At 38.6% G+C, this 23,543-nt stretch overlaps 1 protein-coding gene and 2 long non-coding RNA genes across 5 annotated transcripts in view; 1 reads left to right on the forward strand and 2 right to left on the reverse strand.

Moving 5' to 3' along the window:
• LOC136253623 (uncharacterized) overlaps positions 1-23,543 on the forward strand; it is a 123,207-nt gene that overhangs the window by 56,590 nt on the left and 43,074 nt on the right. The window lies entirely within an intron of this gene.
• On the reverse strand, positions 8,190-8,718 carry LOC136253969 (uncharacterized). Of its 2 annotated transcripts, XR_010700218.1 has the most exons (5): positions 8,649-8,718; positions 8,530-8,593; positions 8,403-8,469; positions 8,279-8,348; positions 8,190-8,225 (listed from the first exon to the last, which is right to left on the reverse strand). It is a non-coding gene; the product is annotated as an uncharacterized lncRNA (long non-coding RNA). The 2 variants fall into 2 exon arrangements; XR_010700217.1 differs by lacking the exon at positions 8,649-8,718 and having other exon boundaries at positions 8,530-8,648.
• Positions 8,741-10,772, reverse strand: LOC136253972 (uncharacterized). Of its 2 annotated transcripts, XR_010700221.1 has the most exons (4): positions 10,338-10,772; positions 10,166-10,262; positions 9,620-9,852; positions 8,748-9,207 (listed from the first exon to the last, which is right to left on the reverse strand). It is a non-coding gene; the product is annotated as an uncharacterized lncRNA (long non-coding RNA). The 2 variants fall into 2 exon arrangements; XR_010700220.1 differs by having other exon boundaries at positions 8,741-9,207; positions 9,620-10,262.

Genomic DNA, 23,543 nt, shown 5'->3' on the forward strand with positions numbered 1-23,543 from the left:
TTGTAAAAACTAGCAGGTCTTTTAGCTGATTTTAAGATCATAACATTATTGTATGTGATGTTTATCTAGGTCCCAAATCAACAGTATTTGTAGCTTGTACACCCGTTACTTTACAAAGGAAAAAGAATAACTCCAGTGATATCCATCTTTGATAGATTCCATTGTAATTTACTCGGAGAGTTGACCGATTAGTGTTGCAAGGCCACCAAGTTTGAATCTCTGACTTTCCATCTCATGGGTGTGCTGCCATTAGCCACATCACCAAAAAGTGATGTGTGTTACCAGGCCCACCACAGGGAGGTTGGCAGCATGGGCCCGTGTGTTGTGGATGTGTGCATGTACGTATGCATGTACGTTGTGTATGTCTGTTCCAGGCCTTAATTTAATTTTTAAGGTGCCGAGGACAAATGTCCTTACATATTCACAAATGTACAGACATAGAGTCAAACTGTACAGACATGAGCTAGAGGAGCATTTTATATTCACTGCTGGAATTGGAATAGGGAGTTTCCATTGAAAGTTTTAAGATTAAATACAACCACATAGCTGCAACATATCACCAGGCTGTGGTCACTACAGTTGTTGGCGATAGCAGTACACAAAGGGGAGGTGGCATTGGTAAATCTTTGGGTTGGGAAAATGTAGTATCTCCTAGCAACCAAGTGACAGTTATTGTTAGCACTACAAACAAACATGTACACATCAGCTTTTATGGTATCACTGTTGGTTTTGCAAGGAGATGTGTGTCCGCCCAAAACTAATTATGTACAGACATTGTGTTATTTGTGCAGATTTTGTCCGTGACCGCACATTAATTTAAGGCCTGCTGTGCGTACATGTATAAGCATCCACACATTAGACGGAAAGTGTTTGTTTTACCACTTCTATTTACCTTGTGTGCTTTGACAGTGCTCAAAATAACATTCGAAAACCAGACATTATCCGGACAATACAAGGAATGTCTGAATAAGTCTGGACAAATTGTCCACACAAAAGAAAGCTAGTGAAGATACTACTAGCAATGGTTGCAGAAGCACTAAGAAGCAAGTAGTAGTGAAGAAAACGGTGGAGAAGTTGGTGTCTGAAATGATAAAAGTCTTCAGACGATACGATGGTTGTGGCTTGAAACAGCATCTGGTAATCGGGAGCACATGAGTCGTGACCATACTAAAATATGAAATTTTGCTGTAAGTTTAACGATAAGCTCTGCTCGATGCAACACTGGTCTTTATTGAAGGTATGACCAATATTCGCACTTTAACCTTCAAGGATCACGTAGCAACTGATATGAACAAATGAGCAATAGCATTGGAGGCCAAGGAGGCAGCCAGTAGCTTGATGGAATTTGCACCAATTGCAAGGGTAATGGCTCAAACCAACTTTAGTGTGGCTGCCAGGTTGAAGATTAAAAGAATAATGGATATTGCCTACACAATCGCTATAGAAAACCTTGACTAAGATGGGAGTTGTTTGTGAGCTTGAAATCATTGAATTAGCTATAGCTATGACTGTTTATGACCATATCACTGACTGTAATGATCAGTGTAATAATACATTCAATAATTGTAACATCTTATTGTGATATTACATGTAAGATACAAATTGTCACAGTAACACAAACTGATTATTGTTTCCTGTCAATAATAAAATAAAATTAATCATACATCTATATTATGGTAGAATGTTTGTAAGTGATTCACAGATCAAGACACATGATAGTGTGTTGTGCAGCCAAGTACAGCCAGTGCGGGTGCGCGACAGACAAGTGTTTATTTTACAGGAACCAAGAAAACGCTGTTTTCATGTATTCGTAGCTTAATAATAGCTGGACAGAAACTAACCATTTTTGCTGTGGAAACTCCCTCGGGGTGGGGGCACTTCCCATTTCCAAGTTGAGCTGAATCCACCAGGCCATCACTGAGATATGTGCCTTCAAAGTTCATCTCAGTTTCTTCATATTTTTCTTCATCTTCTTTTCGCACCACTTAGAACAATTGCTATAACTTGCACATGCTTTGGTCAATTGTCTTCAAATTTGTAGGGCTGTAAGAACGTACTTTAGCATGTTTACAGTCCAAATGCTGTACACTTTGGATAAAGACCAAGGAAGTTATGTGCAATTTTCGAAATATTTGATAGCAATTTTTGTCACGGCCACAGGGTAAACCGTTTGAAGGAATATCTTGAAAATCAGTCTTTACATGGAGTAACCATAGTAGTGCAAACCTTTTGTGGTTTGAAAGAAATCGCACTAATAGTCATGGAGTTATGACAAAAATGCCAACCATATGTAAAATGCGCATAATGAAGTTTTGTTAATTAAAAAAGTAATACTTACCACACCTACCAGGAAAATTAGTTAATGGAATCAGCAGAAATCAGGTAAAGGGGTAGATAAATCATTTTAGAGTGATCTTTCAGTGGTTTACAAGGAATCAGATTAAAATCCACTGAGCTACACTATGAAAGTGAACTAGGTGTAACAAGTGCGCGATTGAGATACTCTAATAGTGCAGTCACCCTAATAGAACATTCAGCTATGTAAAAGTCTCTCTATCTCTATTAGAACGTTCAGCTACAATCAAGTCACAATGTAGAGAGTTCAGCTAACAACATAGGGAGTTCAACTATAATCAAGTCACCTTTCAACTAGTATCAAAAACAAATAGCTCTGTAGACAGTTCAGTTACAAACAAGTCAACCTATGGAGAGTTCAACTACAACAAGTCACCCTGAAGACAGTTCAGCAGCAAACAAATCACTCTGTAGAGAGTTCAGCTATGTTTCAAGTCACCCCATAAAGAGCTCAGTAGAGATCAGTTAGAAACAATTCACACTGTAGAGACCAGCTAGAAACATATCACCCTGTAGAGAGATCAGCTAGAAACAAGTCACCCTGTAAAGAGTTCAGCTGAAAACAAGCCACCCATAGAGAGATCAGCTAGAAACAAGTCACCCATACAGGATTCAGCTACATTTCATAGTGTTTCAGCTAGGAATAAGCAACCCTGTGGAGAGTTCAGCTCCACACAAACTCTTTCAGTAGAAAGATCAGCTAGAAGCAAGTTATCCTGCAAAGAGTTCAAATCCACTTGAAGTCACCCTGTAGAGAGATCAAGTAACCTTGTAAAGGGACAAGCTACATTTCAAATCATCCTGTAGAGAGATCAGCCAGAAACCAGTCACCCTGTACAGAGTTCAGCTAGAAATATATCACCCTGTAAGGAGATCAGCCCAACACAAATCACCATGTAGAGAGATCTGGTAGAAACAAGTCACCCTATAGAGAAATTAGCTAGAAACAATTCAACCTGTAGAAATCAGCTAGAAACAAATCATTCTGTAGAGAGATCAGCTAGAAATAAGTTACCCTGTAGACAGTTCAGCTGGGAACAAGTCACCCGTATAGAGATCAGCTAAAAACAAACCACCTAAGAGAGAATTTAGCTACATTTAGTAGAGTGATTCAACTAGAAATAAGCAACCCTGTAGAGAGTTCAGCTGCAAACAAATCCTTTTAGTAGAGAAATCAGCTAGAAGCAAGTTATCCTGCAAAGGGTTCAACTACATGCATTTGAAGTCATCCTGTAGAGAGAACAGCTAGAAACAAGTATAGCTTTGTAAAGAGATAAGCTACATTTCAAATCACCCTGTAGAGAGATCAGCTTGAAACAAATCACCCTGTAGAGAGATCTGGTAGAAACAAGTCACCCAGTAGAGAGTTCAGCCAGTAAGAAGTCACCCTGTAGAGAAATCAGCTAGAAAAAATCACCTTTATAAAGATCAGCTAGAAACAAGTCACCCTGTAGCAAGAGTAGCTACATTTCAATCACCCTGTAGAAGTATCAGCTTGAAACAAATCACCCTATAGAAGGATTAGTTATAAACAAGTCACCCTGTAGAGAGAACAGCTAGAAAAATATCACCCCAAATCACTCTGTTGAAAGATTAATCAGAAACAAGTCACCCTGTAGAGAGATCAGATAGAATGAAGTCTCAGCGTGTAGCACTACCAGAGAACAGTGCCATGAAACACCTATAGATTATCCATGAACAGTAAAATAATCTCACCAATCAAACCGCCAATACTTTTTGGTAAGGTTTGCTTACAGAGGAAGGTTTGCTCACAGAGGAAGGTTTGCTCACAGAGGAAGGTTTGCTCACAGAGGAAGGTTTGCTCACAGAGGAAGGTTGAAGTGCAGTATTGTAATAAAAGATCATCATTTCCAGGAGTTACAGCTTGTAATCTCGTGATTTTCACATATTTCGATCGATTTCCATCCCAAGAAGGTGATAGAATTTACTGCCACTGCAGCTGTATTCATGTGACAGTTGGTCCAACATGTTACAGCAGTTATCAAATTATTTTGAAGATGTTGATTTTTTACATTGGTAGCCCTATAATAGAGGCAGTCACCCTCTGAAAAGAGACAAGTAACCCATATAGAGATCAGCTACAAACAAATCGCCCAGTAGAAATATGTGCTGGAAACAAATCACCATGTAGAGAGATCGGTTAGGAACAAGTCACCCGGTAGAGAGTTCAGCTAGAAACAAGTCACCTTGTAGAGAGATCGGTTAGGAACAAGTCACCCAGTAGAGAGTTCATCTACAAACAAGTCACCCTGTAGAGAGAGATCAACTACAAACAAATCACCCTGTAGAAAGATCAGCTGGAAGCAAGTCACCTTGTAGAGATAACAGCTAGAAACAAGTTACCCTATAGAGAGATCAGCTACAAACAAATCACCCTGTAGAAATATGTGCTGGAAACAAATCACCACGTAGAGGGTTCAGTTAGAAAAAAGTCACCCTGAAAGAAGTTCAACTACAAACAATGAGATGAGAACTTCAGCTACAGTTCAGTTATGTAAGAAGTCACCTTAAATCCCAGTGCGTGGGAGTGTCAAAGCACCGCACTGGGTTATAACTACCATACAGCTAGACAGAGCAACGCTGCTACTGTACAACATATTAGTTATCACCCAGTGATAACTAACTTATCACCCTGTTGTGGAGCCACTCAGTCTCGTTTGTGAGATCATAATATCTGCAAATGGTATTGTTTACCAATGGAACAATGAGCCAAATAAGGAAATATTGATACAAAACACACCAGTACAACACTTAAAACTGCTAAATCTTACAAAAAAAACAGTTAATCCTTTACACAGTAACACTATATGTTACCAATACAATAGTGTAACAAATATCAAGAACAGTCTGTGCCAATTTTCGCTCCAGCAATCAGTCCCAACGGTCACTATGGTGAAGAATTAACTTTCGATAACCTCTAGCTTCATCGTTCTATCTCAGACTATGGTAGCCACTTGTTGGTCATTTTTCTCTTGCACACCATGCGACACAAATTCTGACAAAGGAGAATCATACCTGGAACTGCTGCTTTGTAACATCGCCCTTCGCTACAGTTTATAGGCAGTATGCAGGGTCTCTGTTGTAGCTACAAAGTTGAATCTCCACACAATTTGGACAAAATCTTGAGTACAGTGACAGGACCTCAAACTGGAACTTAATTTACTATCTGTAAACTTCCATGCACTCCCACGCACTGGGATATAAAATAGTATATCCCGTATACTTGGATGATATCATTGTTATTACACTCGTCCTCGGCTCCACCTCAGACTTGTGTAATAACAATGATATCACCCTCATAATGGGATATAACTATAACTTATTACCTATGTGATAATCTTTCAGTGTTAAATATACAAATATTTAATCAGACAAAAAAGTATACACACAATTGCTTTTTTGTTCCACAATTTCTGCAGTGAAAAAAAAAGTTAAAAGGAAGTAACAAAGCCAGTTTATGGCTGGCTTTGTGGCTTGCAAAATAAAAAGAAGTGATATCTAAACCAAAACACCAAGCTGTAGAAAAAGAGTGTGGCCCCCAAAAAGGCCAGGGTGAAAAAAAGATGTGAAATCAAAGGTGGCAGCCAAGAAATGGCTATGATGGTAGGTTAATAATAGTTTTAATAATGACAATTCAGGTGAATTTAGTGCCGAATCCTAGTGAACCTTGTAGGAGGCAAACAAATTCACCTGAATTGTCGTTATTAAAATTTTTGCCACTAACCTACCATCACAGCCATTTCTTGGCCACCACCTTTGATTTCACATCTTTTTTCACCCTGGCCTTTTTGGGGACCACGCTCTTTTTTTACAGCTTGGCTTATACATGTAACAATGAATTTTAATGCATTGTTTCCATTACATTAGCTATGTTCCCAACATATAACATGCAAATGGCAACTTCTGCATTGTAGGGAAGGTACCAATAAATTAGTGTCTTTTGTGGTCAATATATTGTCAAATGATGCTACATGCATAGCCTGCATAATAGGGCAGGTACTACTAGAACCATCCACATTGTTCATGTGTGTTATACACATTACTACAGTAATTTTAGCTAAACTACTGCAATTCTGCAGGTTCAGGAGTACTTGTATGCTTCCCATCATTTCGGTACTTTGCAAGATGGTGGTATTAACAATGATATCACCATGCATGTTGCAGGGCATGAATGGCACTGATGTTTAATACTTGATTGTTATTATAATGTACCAATGCTAGTATTTAATAAAGGATGGATAGAGTGAGAAAAAGAATGCAAGTGTGTGCAATTACATGGGTGTGTGGTGGGACTAAAAATACTCTCCATCCTGTGTATATGTCAATATTTATACGTATAATGGATGGATAAAGTAAACAAGAATACCTTAATAGTTGTACTTGTAGTGGATGGATAGAGTGAATGAGAGTACTCTCCATCCCTCAATAGTTGTATATGTATGTAGAGTGGATGAGAATACTCTCCATGCCTATGCCAATAGTTGTATGTATGGTGGATGGATAGAGTGAATAAGAAATGCCAGAGTGTAAATTGCATAAGATAACTCCCCATCCCTTATAAACACACACCGCCACTGCCACAACCACCACCACCACCATCAGGGGTGGATCTGGGATTTTTTGAAAGGGGGGGAGACTAAGCTGGACAGGGACATATAGGTAACTAACCAGACATCAGAAGATACCAAGCCTTCTCACAAGGCCCTAGTGTTAAGATTCATGTGGCATCCATGGTCAAATTAGCTATATGGAATGACTACATTAGTGTGCGAAGCACACTAGCATGCCACCCTAGGGGGTTCTGGGGGCAGCCCCCCAGAAAATTTTTGAAAATTGGGCCCTCTAAAGGTGAATCTGAGTGTGCTTTTAGCAGTTTTTCAGTGGAAAATAATGGAATTTCAGTTTATCAAAACACATTTCACAGCAGAATGTAGGCCCTGAAACGGTACAAAAATCACCCGTAAAATGATACCGTTAAACAAATTACGGTGCATTAATCGCCGAACTCATTGGCAGTGAAACGGGTTTTTCAAAATTTCCATAGTGAGACTTTTTTTGCAAACGGAAATCCGTAACCTTACCCGCATTCAGACTTATCGTCCCTTGTTATATACCAGGCAATCTAGTAACTAATAACCCCCTTTCCCTCTACAAACCTTGTATAATGTTCCCAATACGTCTTTCAAGCCTCCCATTGCGTTAAAAGATTGTTTCGAATAAATGCGCATCATTAAATATTCATATGATCACGTGCATAAATTTATTAATAAAATCAATTGTTTTACAGTTTCTTTACCACCACCACCATCACAGTGACTCAACAAGGATGTCAAAGGGATCAACACTGCAATGGTATTATGACAGATGACAAAACAGTTTCAAAAACACCACAGCTTACTTCTCAAAAAAACTATCCAACTGCTTTTTACTCCGTCATCATTTCACTGCTCCTGTCCAGCCTCATTGTTTTCAAACAAAAGTGACTACAGAATTTTAGTCGATTACAAAGCAGTTAAGATAAGCATACCAAATGCTTACATTTCCACTTGTTCACTATTCTGCCTGTAGTTACTGCATCATCTGTCAGTTATTTCAAGGGACTACAGAATTACGGCAGATTAAAACAGTTAGATAAGCACACCAATACTTACATTTCCACTTGTTCACAACAGAATCTATTCTACTGGAAGTTTTGTTATTCCACTGCTCAGTTATTTCAAACAAAAATGGACTAAAGAAATACGGCAATTAAAACAGTTAAGATAAGAATGCACGCTTACACTTACATTTCCACTTGTTCACTATTCTGTCTGTGCTCCATTCATCAGTTATTTCACACAAAAAAGGCACTACAGAATTACGACAGATTATAAAATAGTTAGATAAGCACACCAATACTTACATTTCCAACAGAATCCATTCTACTGGCAGTTTTGTTATTCCACTGTTCAGTTATTTCAAACAAAAAGGGACTACACATTTACGGCAGATTAAAACAGTTAAGATGAACACACCCGTATACTTACATTTCACTATTCTGCCTGTAGCTTCAATATTTCACTGCTCTTGTACTTAAACAATGACAGACTAATTCTACAACAGAATCATGGTCGATAACAACACAGTTACATAATCATGCCACCACTTGCGTACATTTCACAACTGTAATCATAGTTTTCACTCTTTCGCTGCTCTGTTCTCAGTTCCTCCAAATATTCTACAACAGAATTATGGTCGATTACAAAACAGTTACATAGCATGAGAACACTTACAATTCCACTTGTTCACATCCATTTCTATTCTGGTATTATTTCACTGCCCCACCCTCAGTTAGTCCAAACACTGAACAAACTTATAGTCTATAACATACAGTTAGATAAGCATGACAGCACTTATTCTCGCATGGCCAGACCACTATCTTACTTCTTTGTGATGTCATTGGCTGGCGAGATAGGGTCTGGTGAATTACCGTTGACAAAATGCATTCGTAGGCAAACAGTTAACACAGTTTCTTGCTGTTCTTGCTGGGAAAATGCTATGTAGCAATGGTATCAGCTCTGTTACAAGTTTTGCTGTAGCGTTTTTTGTCCATCATACTAACATACAGCTAGCCAATGAATCAATTTCACTGGATATTGGTTGAAAGTCACCACTACACTTCACCAGGCTCTATCTCACTGACAAACAATGCCACAAAGAAAGAGAGGAGGTGGAAGGCAGTCTAGCCACACGAGACTAAGCAACACTTACAATCCACTTTTTCACAACTGTTGCTATGCCTGTAGTTTACTGCTCCCATCTTCTGTGATTCCAAACAATGAAGAAGTGATTCTACAACAGAATTACGGTTGATAACAAAACAGATACGTTCACATTTTGGAGATACAAATAGGGATTTGACAATATGCCGTGGCTTCAGTTAATGTCCGTACCCTCAGGAATAAATTTAAATCCCTTCATAATGCTGAAAATGTCCTTTACTGGGGGAGATGGGGAATAACATTGATAGCTACAGGTAAGCACACAAATGGTCTAATTTATACAAGCTAATAATGATGTCAAACAAAGCAGAATTTACTGCACTACAAAAAAATTATTATTATAGTGGCCATGTCAGTAAGGTGTACTTCATGACCTCTTTACTGAGACCACCTCACTATCAAAGCTGCATTATTTTTCTCCAGAGGTGGTTCCATTAATAAAGTTTGTGTATGCAAGTTAACTGCACAAAAATACTATGCACCTTGTGATCATCTTTCTTGAAATTCAGCTACAACATAACGGCAACATAAAAAATAGCTAGTAGTGTGCCATCTGTCTCCATATGTACTTCATCAATATTCTTCATCTATTTAAATTGTTAACCACTTGCGGTACAAAAAGGTAGATAATCAGTTTCGGAGGTAAATCTTGTGGAACGTATCTTTGCTGCTACATAGGTCATCAATTTTACTGATAGAATTTTGCACAGTTGTCCTAAAAATCACATCAATGATAATATTGTTACATACTACATACAGGATTTCTATATAAAACACAGACATTACATACATGTCCCCCCAGCAAGACCGCTCAAGACTGATCGCTGGTTGGGAAACACAGATACATGAATACAAGTCCAACAGCAAGACCGCTCAAGGCTGATCGCTGGTTGGAAACACAGATACATGAATACATAACCAACAGCTAGACCGCTCAAGGCTGATCGCTGGTTGGGAAACACATTCATACACTACAAACACCCCTTGTGTACAAGACCATACAAGCATGAACAATAATATCATCATACATCATAGTCCATTATGCAGTTTCGGGCTCTTCATTTTCTTATTCCATCTCTTTCTTCTTGGATTAGCCATGTCTTATAATTTACAGTTGTGATGCACCTAGAAGGAAACAATTCTGGTTAATACTAGTTCACTGTACATATCAGACAGAACGACTATCTAATAAATGCTCACCATGTAATAAAGTAGACTTCCCAGAGTCGTGTAAATCATCTAGTTCTGTGTAAATCGTAGGACTAGGCCTGGATGACTTGCGTACTTACAACCAATTCTTCCTTCGTGCAGTAGTCCTTCGCCTCATGTAAAACTTGCTGAAAACAAAACACTGTTCAGTCGATTTGATGGCACATCTTTCTTTATACGATCTGTTCTTTTGTTACTGCGCGTAGCAGAACACTCATAAACACTCGTAAACGCTCCAGCACATGCTCTGTTCAGCATGCCATTTTTTTCTAGTGCAGCTGGTCATACCTGTGGTTACGCACACGTGTACAAAATCATTTACCGTATATTGTGAACCGGGGTAGCCGTGTTTTAATATACGGAATTGTCCCGTGATTTGGATAATTAACGGTAACTCGTTAACAACCATTTAAAGGCCTTCAATCTCCTGTGAGAATTTACTTTTCCATTAAATCAAGACTGATTACAATTAGAGTTGTACCGATAATGGGATCGGTAATCAGTAGAGGGCAATAATTAGCTGTTTTTACCATAATCGGAAATCAGTTGTAATGGGCTGTGGCCAGCAGATTATTAGTCTATTCAGCTTCAGCAGCACTGGAGGGCTGGTGTCAAAGGTTCTGGTATGTACTTGGGTAATTTGTTTATGTTTTGTGGTAACCACAAAGATAAACAGTGATGGTTCAGGCCCTAGCCCACTTGTCTGACTAGCAACTTTGATTGAGATAAGTGTACAATTTCACAGAATTGGCTTTACTAGTTCTACTTTTAATGAAGTGTGCACAAGTATAATTATAGGGACCTACAATCGGATATCGGTTAACTATCGGTAAAACAGGGTAAAAATATATCGGATATCGGTTTTCCCTAAAAAGAGGGAATTGGTACACTCTAATTACAATATGCATTGAGTAGCTATCATGCATGCGTGATAATCTTATCATTAAGTAGTTACCAAGCATTTAGATATAGCTAGCTATATACCATAATGCATCAGCTCCTCTTCAACAGCCTCAACTGTCTATCTTACTGATAAAAATAATGTTGTTGGATCCCACTGGAAGGAGTAGGTTATTTCACACATCAGAAGTTGGAAGAATTGTGGAAAATGCTTACCCCAGCCTCAACATCAACAGATTCAAGGCAGACTCTCTTTATGGAACACTAGACTATAATCTTCTAAAGGTGATCTGGGATTCATCAACATTGGGTGACTATGACTACAAAGTGATAAGTTTGACTGTGATGATTTTGCAGTCTACATGAAGGATGCTTTTCTAAATGCTCCCATGATCAAACAAAGCCAGACAATAGGGAGGCCTTTGTGGGATAATGTGTGGAAGAAACATGTATAACTAAACAGAGGCAAAAGCATGTATAGCTAAGTAGTAGTGGTGTTGAACGTCACAATTATTAGTATGCATGCTCCTTAGCCTAGTGACACTTTGTTAGCCTTAAAACCAATAAAGTGTACTGAAAAGCAGAATGCAGTGAAGGGCACTTGTAGCTATTAGCTAGTCCACTGGAAATCCATGTAACTATATTTGCATTATGGGGTTTCTGAATTTGCTGTTGTGATACATGTAGTCAACTTATTTCTAGACCTGTTGGGTTATGAAGACTGATCTTGATCTATAGCTAGCTAGCTACAAATACCAGCACCATAACCCACAGCCAGGGCCGGCTCTGGAAAAATTGGGTTGGGTGGGTCATCCATGGTGGGTAGATAGTATGTGGAGCACACTGATGTAGCATGTAAAGCATGCTCCAGCTAGGGGAGTCTGGGGGCATGCCGCACCAGGAAATTTTTGAAAATTATCACCTAGGAGATATCATCTAGAGGCATTTTAGCCCCTACTTATACTAAAACAATTGATATAACATAGGCAAGGAAATATAGCTATATGTTGATTCTCTTGATTAGTAAAATAAATTTAACACCTGAGAAGTCACTTTAAAGCTACATATATTGCATTTTTGAAGGATGTTTAGAAAGGAGAACAATTCATTCATCTGAACATAGCTATATTTATACTATGATGACCCTAGCTATAATAAAGGATCTCATTACAAATGAATAATTGTAATGAATACAAAGTGAAGGTTTATAAGTGTTAAATAGTAAAAATGAAATGATAATTTTAACATGAACTGATGATATTCCACTACAAAAAATGACCAAAAACCTTCAATCTAGTTTCATTGCCAGCTATATACTTTTCACCTATCACATTCAAGTCTATTTGTTCCAAACTGTCTGTGTACATGAAGGATCATAAGATTATTTAGTTTCTCTTGCAAGCATCATAGTCGTCCGCAAATAGGACTTTATTCTTCTCAGTGCACTGAAGCTCCTTTCACTAGTGGCATTACTAGCTGGCATAACAAGAATTAATTCAACCAGAAGCACAATTTCTGACCTTGCTGGCTAAGACAAACTTGCAAGATATTGAATCTCTCTGAGAGACACCTTACCCTTTACTACAGGTGCAATTGTTTGGAACTGGACTTCCAGATCACTATAATAGTTAATATCATCACCATAAAGCTCCTTCACATAATCTAATTCACTTTTGTGCTCTACTTGTTTACGCAACAGTGTTTCCAGCTTTATATACATCCTATATTCAACTTGGTCAAATCGATCACCTATGCATTGAATAATAAATTCTAAAGTTTCATAATAAATAGCGCTGTAATGATCTTCAACACTAGCATGAAACTCAGTTTCTCCTGTCCCAACTTCAAATCTCTTAGGTGCCTTCCACTTTCTTGGCAGTGTTGGCTTGCTGATGAGTTTCTGTGCCTTAACTATTATCACTTGCCAAAATAAGCTAAAAGAGCTATCAGAATGAATAGTTTGTAGAGTAGCTTTAACAAGAGAAGCAAATGTTGACCTTCACCTGCAGAGATTTCTTTTTTCTGCAAGGCTCTGCTCAGATTGTCTGAATGTCTTAAAATTATTTCACCAATGTAAACACCAAATAAAAGTCAAACGTAACCATTTGGGAGGCTACACCAATAATTCTAGCTGTAGTTTCTGAATCTTTGGTCAATTTCTCTGACTCTTCTCACTGTTCTTGTAAGACAGAGTAACTATCAAGCACACTTTTAAGAGACTCAGCATGAACTGTCCATCTAGTGGGACAAAGAGCTCTCATTCATGGGCACTCAGGCTGTAACTCTTCCTTCAAGTTTTGGAACAAAGAATCTCTTTTTGGTGAAATAAATTTAATCAATTTAGACATTTCTAAAGTAATATCCAAAGCCTTTTTCATAACTGTACTTTTCTTGATTGTATCACCAGCTGCTAGATTTAATGAATGGCCATAACAATGAGTGTAGATGGCCCTTGATTCCAATTGTTGAATTCGTGTGTCTACGCCACTTCTCAAACCAGACATGACACTAGCCCCGTCGTAGCACTGACCTCTCAGCTGGTGTACATTTAAGTGTAGGTCATGCAGTGATTTAGTGATCTTTTCTGTGATGGTTTCTGCATCAGTATTGTCAACATGCAAATCTGTAAAATCTTCATATACATCTAAATTTTTATCTACCCAGCGAATCACCACTACAACTTGTTCCTTATAGCTAGCATCAGTTGACTCATCAGCCATCACAGTAAAGAAATTGGCATGTTGTATATTAGTTGAAATATTATCTAATACCTCAGCAGCCATCAACTTTAATATATCATTTTGAATATCTTTTGATGTATACTTGTATCATTGTCTACACAGCCAATTACAAAGGCTGGCATTTTCTTTAGATTCAAGAAGGAGAACCTGGTTAAAGTTTGAATCCTGTTCATCCCCATCTCCTCTCAAAGGCAGCCCTTGTCTGGCAAGGAAAGTGATAGCTCTCAAAATGGTTAAAAATATCTTTCTATTTTCTGCTTTTTCACTTGCATGGGAAGAATCAAGCAGTTCTGGACCTGCCAAGGTAAGATGTATAGCTCATCATGTGCCTCTCGATGATACTCAGATTGTTCATGCTGCAAAATCTTTGCAGCACCATCTTTCCAATTGGTGAAGTCCTTTGTTATCTTATTAAATAAATAAATAATTATAGAACCCTATTACTAACAGTTTCATAATATATACAACATTCAGTAACAAAGACTCCACTTATAATTACATGGCTTTATCGCTGGTCAGCTAAGGGATTGGCCCCACTAATCCAGCACGGACTGCCAAAACCAGGCAAGGTTCAGGATTAACTTAGGTAACTATCAATAAATACTACTATAACAACTTACGAAAGAAGTATTTGCTCGTTTCGCTTTGAATATCTTTTTCTGTTTTACAGCCTGGATACAGATGTGACAAAAGAGGGCATCCTTTTCCACGTTGTAGTGGAGAAATTCAAACTTATCAAACCAACTTCTCTGGCAATAACGGCTTCTTCGCCCAATAATTCTCAGGAAACACAAAATTTCTTGGTGGGTGAAACTTGCATATATACTAGCACTCTCCATCACTAAGAATCTTATTATTTCACTTTGGAATTGATATTATTTCACTTTGGAATTAATATTTCACTTAGTAATTATAATTTATTAATTCTTTATCAGTTATGGTTATGAAAAAGTTGGGGGGGCATGGCCTACCTGGCCCCCCCTTCGGAGCTGGCCTTGACAGCATGGGGTCATTTCAGAAGGTAACTAATACAGATTTTACATTCATAGACAAAAGTGCTATAGCTGCCAAGACTACAGTTTGCTAAATGGCTGAGTTGGTAACTACATATGTGACCCGGTCTGCGAAAAGGGCTCTTATAGCCTTTCCAATTATCCATGTTTGGCTAATCATAACTCCTAATCTACTAAAGCTATCACCATGTAATTACACCCACAGCTACTGCCAGGTTAGGGTTGTTGAGTGACCAAATTGTAGGCTTGTACTATATTCACCAGTCAAGTTATGGGTTACCATATATATGCAATTGGAAAGGCTATAAGAGCCCTTTTCGCAGACCGGGTCACATATTATACTGAAGCTGATAACTCTAACCAATTAAACCGACTAATACTTTGAATCACATAATCATTCATTTTAAAATACAAAAACTACACATATCACCTCTTATAGCCTTAGTGTAAAACACTGCTAATTGTCTGAATAAACAAAACCCACAATTAAAACTTTTGTAATTAAATATGCAACCCACAATCGAAACCTTTACTTGAAGAACTCTTGAGGAAAAGGAAGCTAGACTCTCCTGGAGCAGAGGTGGACAATAGGTATAGTCACATAGACATTATATGTGTTGATAGTGATGCATAGTTCCTGAAATAAATCTGCTTTTGATACACATAGAAGAGTAAGGGTTTTGTTGACCAAGTACTAACTTAGAAAGGAAAGGGGGGCTACAGCCTCCTTAGCCCCCCTCCCCCTAAATCCGCCCCGACCACACATCAAAGTACAGTGGTCGAAATAGTGTCAAAATATTTCACTGTCAAAATGTCTGGACAAAATCACCAATAACCTGTCATTAATTGTGGTCGTCCAGTCACATTCAAAATGTACTTCAGCATGCAAAGTATGCTCATTCTAAGGGGGTCTGAGGGCATGCCCCCCAGGAACTTTTTAAAAAATTACAACGTTTGAGATCATATCTGGGAGCGTTTTGAAAGGGTAAGTTTAATCTAATCCAAAACAGCCAAGCTGTAAAAAAAGTGTGCGGCCCTCAAAAAGGCTATGGTGAAAAAAGATGTGAAATCCAAGGTGGCGGCCAAGAAATGGCTGTGATGGTAGGTTAATGGTAAAAATTTTAATAACAACAATTCAGGTGAATTTTGATGCCGCTTGGTCAATTGGCACAAAATTCACCTGAATTGTCGTTATTAAAATTTTTACCATTAACCTACCATCACAGCCATTTCTTGGCCGCCACCTTGGATTTCACATCTTTTTTCACCATAGCCTTTTTGAGGGCCGCACACTTTTTTTACAGCTTGGTTGTTTTGGATTAGATTTCACTTCTTTTTGGATTTGTATACCCCAAAGCCGGCCTATGGCCTGCTTTGGGACTTTTTTAACCTGTCTTTTTTTCTTTACCACAGGAAGAAGAAAAGATGAAGCAGATGTACCTTAAATATTTCTGATTTAATCAGTAAATGTACAAATTATATATATAATACATATATTTATTACAGAACTGTCCATGGTGGTTTCTGTGTAACTGAACACTCTTCAAGGCAACTTCTTCTAGCTGATCTCTCTACAGGGTGATTTGTTTGTAGCTGAACTATCAACAAGGTAACTTCTTCTAGCTGTTCTCTCTACAGGGTGATTTATTTGTAGCTGGGTTCTGTACAGGTGATTTTTTTGCTGCTGAGCTCTTTACAGAATGGTTTCTTTGTAGCTGAACTCTCTACAAGGTAACTTCTTCTAACTGATCTCTCTACAGGGAGATTTGTTTGTAGCTGAACTCTCTACAGGTGATTTGTTTGCAGCTGAACTATCTAGTTGATGGTTTCTTTGTAGCTGAACTCTCTACAAGGTAATTTCTTCTAGCTGAACTCTCTACATGGTGGTTTCTTTGTAGCTGAACTCTTTACAAGATAACTTCTTCTAACTGATCTTTCTACAGGGCAATTTGTTTGTGGCAGAATTTTCTACAGGTGATTTGTTTGCAGCTGAACTCTCTACATGATGGTTTCTTTAAATTTGTAGCTGAACTCTCTACAAGGTAATTTCTTCTAGCTGATCTCTCTACAGGGTGATTTGTTTGTAGCTTAATTATGTACAGGTGATTTGTTTGCAGCTGAGCTCTTTACAGAATGGTTTCATTGTAGCTGAACTCTCTACAAGGTAACTTCTTCTAACTAAACTCTCTAAAGGGAGATTTGTTTGCAGCTGAACTCTCTTCATGATGGTTTCTTTGTAGCTGAACTCTCTACAAGGTAACTTCTTCTAGCTGAACTCCCTACATGGTGGTTTCTTTGTAGCTGAACTCTCTACAAGGTGACTTCTTCTAGCTGATCTTTCTACAGGGTGATTTGTTTGTAGCTGATTTTTCTACAGGGTGATTTGTTTGCATCTGAACTCTCTATATGGTGGTTTCTTTGTAGCTGAACTCTCTACAAGGTAACTTCTTCTAGCTGAACTCCCTACATGGTAGTTTCTTTGTAGCTGAACTCTCTACAGGTGATTTGTTTGCAGCTGAACTCTCTACATGATGGTTTCTTTAAATTTGTAGCTGAACTCTCTACAAGGTAATTTCTTCTAGCTGATCTCTCTACAGGGTGATTTGTTTGTAGCTGAATTATGTACAGGTGATTTGTTTGCAGCTGAGCTCTTTACAGAATGGTTTCATTGTAGCTGAACTCTCTACAAGGTAACTTCTTCTAACTAAACTCTCTACAGGGAGATTTGTTTGCAGCTGAATTCTCTTCATGATGGTTACTTTGTAGCTGAACTCTCTACAAGGTAACTTCTTCTAGCTGAACTCCCTACATGGTGGTTTCTTTGTAGCTGAACTCTCTACAAGGTGACTTCTTCTAGCGGATCTTTCTACAGGGTGATTTGTTTGTAGCTGAATTCTGTACAGGTGATTTGTTTGCAGCTGAACTCTCTTCATGATGGTTTCTTTGTAGCTGAACTCTCTACAAGGTAACTTCTTCTAGCTGAACTCCCTACATGGTGGTTTCTTTGTAGCTGAACTCTCTACAAGGTGACTTCTTCTAGCTGATCTTTCTACAGGGTGATTTGTTTGTAGCTGAATTCTGTACAGGTGATTTGTTTGCAGCTGAGCTCTTTACAGAATGGTTTCTTTGTAGCTGAACTCTATACAAGGTAGTTTCTTCTAGCTGATGTCTCCACAAGGTCACTAGTTTGTAGCTGAACTTTCTACATGGTAGTTTCTTTGTAACTGAACTCTCTACTAGGTAACTTCTTCTAGCTGATCTCTCTACAGGGAGATTGGTTTGTAGCTGAACTCTCTACAGGTGATTTGTTTGCAGCTGAACTCTCCACATGATGGTTTCTTTGTAGCTGAACTCTCTACAAGGTAACTTCTTCTAGCTGATCTCTCTACAGGGTGATTTGTTTGTAGCTGAACTATCAACAAGGTAACTTCTTCTAGCTGATTTCTCTACAGGGTGATTTGTTTGTAGCTGAATTCTGTACAGGTGATTTGTTTGCAGCTGAGCTCTTTACAGAATGGTTTCTATGTAGCTGAACTCTTTACAAGGTAACTTCTTCTAGCTGATGTCTCTACAGGGTCACTAGTTTGTAAATGAATTCTCTACATGGTGGTTTCTTTGTAACTGAACTCTTTACGAGGTAACTTCTTCTAGCTGATCTCTCTACAGCGTGATTTGTTTGTAGCTGAATTCTGTACAGGTGATTTGTTTGCAGCTGAGCTTTTCACAGAATGGTTTCTATGTAGCTGAACTCTTTACAAAGTAACTTATGTCTCTACAGGGTCACTAGTTTGTAAATGAATTCTCTACATGGTAGTTTCTTTGTAACTGAACTCTCTACGAGGTAACTTCTTCTAGCTGATCTCTCTACAGGGTGATTTGTTTGTAGCTGAATTCTGTACAGGTGATTTGTTTGCAGCTGAGCTCTTCACAGAATGGTTTCTTTGTAGCTGAACTCTTTACAAGGTAACTTCTTCTAGCTGATGTCTCTACAGGGTCACTAGTTTGTAAATGAATTCTCTACATGGTGGTTTCTTTGTAACTGAACTCTCTACAAGGAAACTTCTCCTAGCTGATCTTTCTACAGGGAGATTTGTTTGTAGCTGAACTCTCTACAGGTGATTTGTTTGCAGCTGAACTCTCTACATGATGGTTTCTTTTGTAGCTGAACTCTCTACAAGGTAACTTCTTCTAGCTAATCTCTCTACAGGGCGATTTGTTTGTAGCTGAACTCTCTACATTGTGGTTTCTTTGTAGCTGAACTCTACAAGGTGATTTCTTCTAGCTGAATTATCTCTTTCTATAGTTGCATGAATTCCCTACAAGGTGATTTCTTCTAGCTGATCTCTCTACAGGGTGAATTGTTTGTCGCTGATCTCTCTACAGGGTGACTTGTTTGTAGCTGATCTCTATACAGGTTACTTGTTTCTAACTGATCTCTTGAATTCTCTTCGGGTTACTGCTCTATTAGGATGACTGCTCTATTAGGATGACTGCTCTATTAGAGTATCTCGATCTCGCACTTGCTACACCAAGTTGGATTTCGTGTTATAACTCCGTGGCTTTAAGTCTGATTCTTCTACACCATTGAAGAACCTTTCTAAGATGATAACTCCATCTGTACAGCGATTTTCAAAGCATTACCCCAAGCGGTTTGTCTGGTAAGCGTGGCAAGCAGTCGTTTTTTATTAGCTAATCTCGATTGCGTAATTGTTATACACTGTTGGTTTTTTCGTTGTATCTTCCTGGTTTTTAGCTCGATTTCTTTCAAACTACAAAAGGTTTGAGGTTCAATAGTTAACCTATTCACCCACCGATTTTCAGCTTCTTCCCATACGCGGTTTACCCTGTAGGCGTGACAACATATTGGTGTTATTTTTCGTGATTAATCGCTCATAACTCTTTGCCTGTTTATCGTATTCCAGCCAAAGTTGGTACAGAGATGCGCCTTTATACCCCCCTTCTGTGTGCCAAATTTCAAGGCGATCGGATAAGGCGTTCGCGTTTTATAGCAGTTTTTGTAAGTGTGCGAAAAGAGGAAGAAAAATAAGAAGAAAAAAAAACGAAGAAACTAAGCCAATTTTTGAAGTCGCATATCTCGGGAACGCTTGAAGCGATTTCGCTCAAATTTGGAATGTGGAGTGCTGAAGGTGGAGAGAGTGTCCACAGCAAAAATCGTCTTGTTTCATTAAGGCAGCACAGAGCTATGGAGGTGCGAAAATTGCGTTTTCTTTCTTCCTGTCAATATACTCACGGGGTTGCGCGCCGGCTTCTTGGGCCGCACGACACACTACCGTGTGTCTTGATATATAATACATATGTGACCAGATTTGCGAAAAGGGGTCTTCCACACACATCCAATTTGCCAACTATGACAATTGATAACTTCAGATTGGAAAGAGCTATTGCCTTGAAATTTGGACGGTGGTGAGCACCACTATAGCTGAATATATGGTGAAAATTCCAGGTTAATATGTTACTTGAACACTGAGTTATGGTCTCCAACGTTTAAGGAATTGGATGTGTGTGGAAGACCCCTTTTCGCAAATCCAGTCACATATATTGATTACAGAAATCTCCATGGTGGTTTCTTTGTAACTGAACACTCTACAAGGTGACTTCTTCTAATTGCTCTCTCTACAGGGTGAATTGTTTCTAGCTGAACGATCTACAAGGTAACTTCTTCTAGCTGATCTCTCTACAGGGTGATGTGTTTGTAGCTGAATTCTGTACAGGTGATTTGTTTGCAGCTGAGCTCTTTACAGAATGGTTTCTTTGTAGCTGAACTCTCTAAAAGGTAACTTCTTCTAACTGATCTTTCTACAGGGCAATTTGTTTCTGGCAGAATTTTCTACAGGGTGATTTCTTTGCAGCTGAACTCTCTACATGGTGGTTTCTTTGTAGCTGAACTCTCTACAAGGTAATTTCTTCTAGCTGATCTCTCTACAGGGAGATTTGTTTGTAGCTTAACGATCTACAAGGTAACTTCATATAGCTGAACTCTCTACAAGGTAATTTCTTCTAGCTGATCTTTCTACAGCGTGATTTGTTTGTAGCAGAACTCTCTACATGATGGTTTCTTTGTAGCTGAACTCTCTACAAGGTAACTTCTTCTAGCTGATCTCTTTACAGGACAATTTGTTTGTAGCTGAACTCTCACATGATTGTTTCTTTGAAGCTGAACTCTCTACAAGGTGATTTCTTCTAGCTGATCTTTCTACAGCGTGATTTGTTTGTAGCAGAACTCTCTACAAGGAAACTTCTTCTAGCTGATCTCTCTACAGGGAGATTTGTTTGTAGCTGAACTCTCTACACGTGATTTGTTTGCGGCTGAACTCTCTACATGATGGTTTCTTTGTAGCTGAACTCTCTAGAAGGTAACTTCTTCTAGCTGATCTCTTTACTGGGTGAATTGTTTGTAGCTGAACGATCTACAAGGTAACTTCTTCTAACTGATCTCTCTACAGGGTGATTTGTTTGTAGCTGAACTATCTACAAGGTAACTTCTTCTAGCTGATCTCTCTACAGGGTGATTTGTTTGTACCTGAATTCTGTATAGGTGACTTGTTTGCAGCTGAGCTCTTTACAGAATGGTTTCTTTGTAGCTGAACTCTCTACAAGATAACTTCTTCTAGCTGATGTATCTACAGGGTCACTAGTTTGTAGCTGAATTCTCTACATGGTGGTTTCTTTGTAACTGAACTATCTACAAGGTGACATCTTCTAGCTGATCTTTCAACAGGGTGATTTGTTTGTAACTAAACTCTCTACAAGAAAACTTCTTCTAACTGATGTCTGAACAGGGTGAATTGTTTGTAGCTGAACTCTCTACAGGGTGATTTGTTTGTAGCTGATCTCTATACAGGTTACTTATTTCTAACTGATCTCTTGATTTCTGTTCCGGGTGACTGCTCTATTAGGATGACTGCTCTATTAGGATGACTGCTCTATTAGAGTATCTCGATCTCGCACTTTCTTCACCAAGTTGGATTTCGTGTTATAACTCCGTGGCTTTAAGTCTGATTCTTCTACACCATTGAAGAGCCTTTCTAAGATGATAACTCCATCTGTACAGCGATTTTCAAAGCATTGCCCTAAGCGGTTTACCTGGTAGGCGTGGCAAGCAGTCGTTTTTTATTAGCTAATCTCGATTGCGTAATTGTTACACACTGTTGGTTTTTTCGTTGTATCTTCCTGGTTTTTAGCTCGATTTCTTTCAAACTACAAAAGGTTTGAGGTTCAATAGTTAACCTATTCACCCACCGATTTTCAGCTTCTTCCCATACGCGGTTTACCCTGTAGGCGTAATAACATATTTGTGTTATTTTTCGTGAATAATCGCTAATAACTCTTTGCCTGTTTATCGTATTCCAGCCAAAGTTGGTACAGAGATGCGCCTTTATACCCCCCTTCTGTGTGCCAAAGTTCAAGGCGATCGGATAAGGCGTTCGCGTTTTATAGCAGTTTTTGTAAGTGTGCGAAAAGAGGAAGAAAAATAAGAAGAAAAAAAACGAAGAAACTAAGCCAATTTTTGAAGTCGAATATCTCGGGAACGCTTGAAGCGATTTCGCTCAAATTTGGAATGTGGAGTGCTGAAGGTGGAGGGAGTGTCCACACCAAAATTCGTGTTGTTTCATCAAGGCGGCACAGAGCTATGGAGGTGCGAAAATTGCGTTTTCTTTCTTCCTGTCAATATACTCACGGGATTGCGCGCCGGATTCTTGGGCCGCACGACACACTACCGTGTGTCTTGATCTAATCAAAAACAGCCAAGCTGTAAAAAAGGGCGCAGCCTCCAAAAAGCCAGGATGAAAAAAAGATGCGAAATCAAAAGTGGTGGCCAAGAAATGGCTGTGATGGTAGGTTAATGGCAAAATTTTTAATAATGACAATTCAGGTGAATTTGTGTTGCCTCCTCCAAGTTTCACTAGGATTCAGCACCAAATTCACCTGAATTGTCGTTATTAAAATTTTTGCCATTAATCTACCATCTCAGCCATTTCTTGACCGCCACATTTGATTTCACTTCTTTTTTCATCCTGGCTTTTTTGGAGGCTGCACCCTTTTTACAGCTTGGCTGTTTTTGATTAGATATCACTTCTTTTTGTAATGTCAAACCTTAAGCCAGCCTGTGGCCAGATTTAGGTATTAATTTTAACTTTGTCTTTCTCTTTACCACATATCTAGAGAGAAGATTATTATGAGACATTTGAATGTGGTTTCATAATAATTATGCGACATTCGAATCAAGGTCGTTTGTATATGGTTTCATAATAAAATGGCTCTCTGTTTTTCATATGTAAGCATTCACCAAAGTCATCCTCAGCAGTGCTCCCGATAAGAATTCTTAAGCGCCAAGACAAATGTCCTGACAAATCCAAACTTGTCCGGACAAATGTATACTTTGTAAGGACACAAGTGACCTATAACACTGCCTGTAGTAAGCATTCTCTGATGTAAGGCACTCTGGCTGTAGGCATTCCCTTTGTTGTGCTGAGGATAGACATTCTTTTATGTCTGAGATACTATATAATACAAGTGATTTT

This window comes from Dysidea avara, chromosome 4 (genome assembly GCF_963678975.1).
Source record: "Dysidea avara chromosome 4, odDysAvar1.4, whole genome shotgun sequence".
Taxonomy (NCBI): Eukaryota; Metazoa; Porifera; class Demospongiae; order Dictyoceratida; family Dysideidae; genus Dysidea; species Dysidea avara.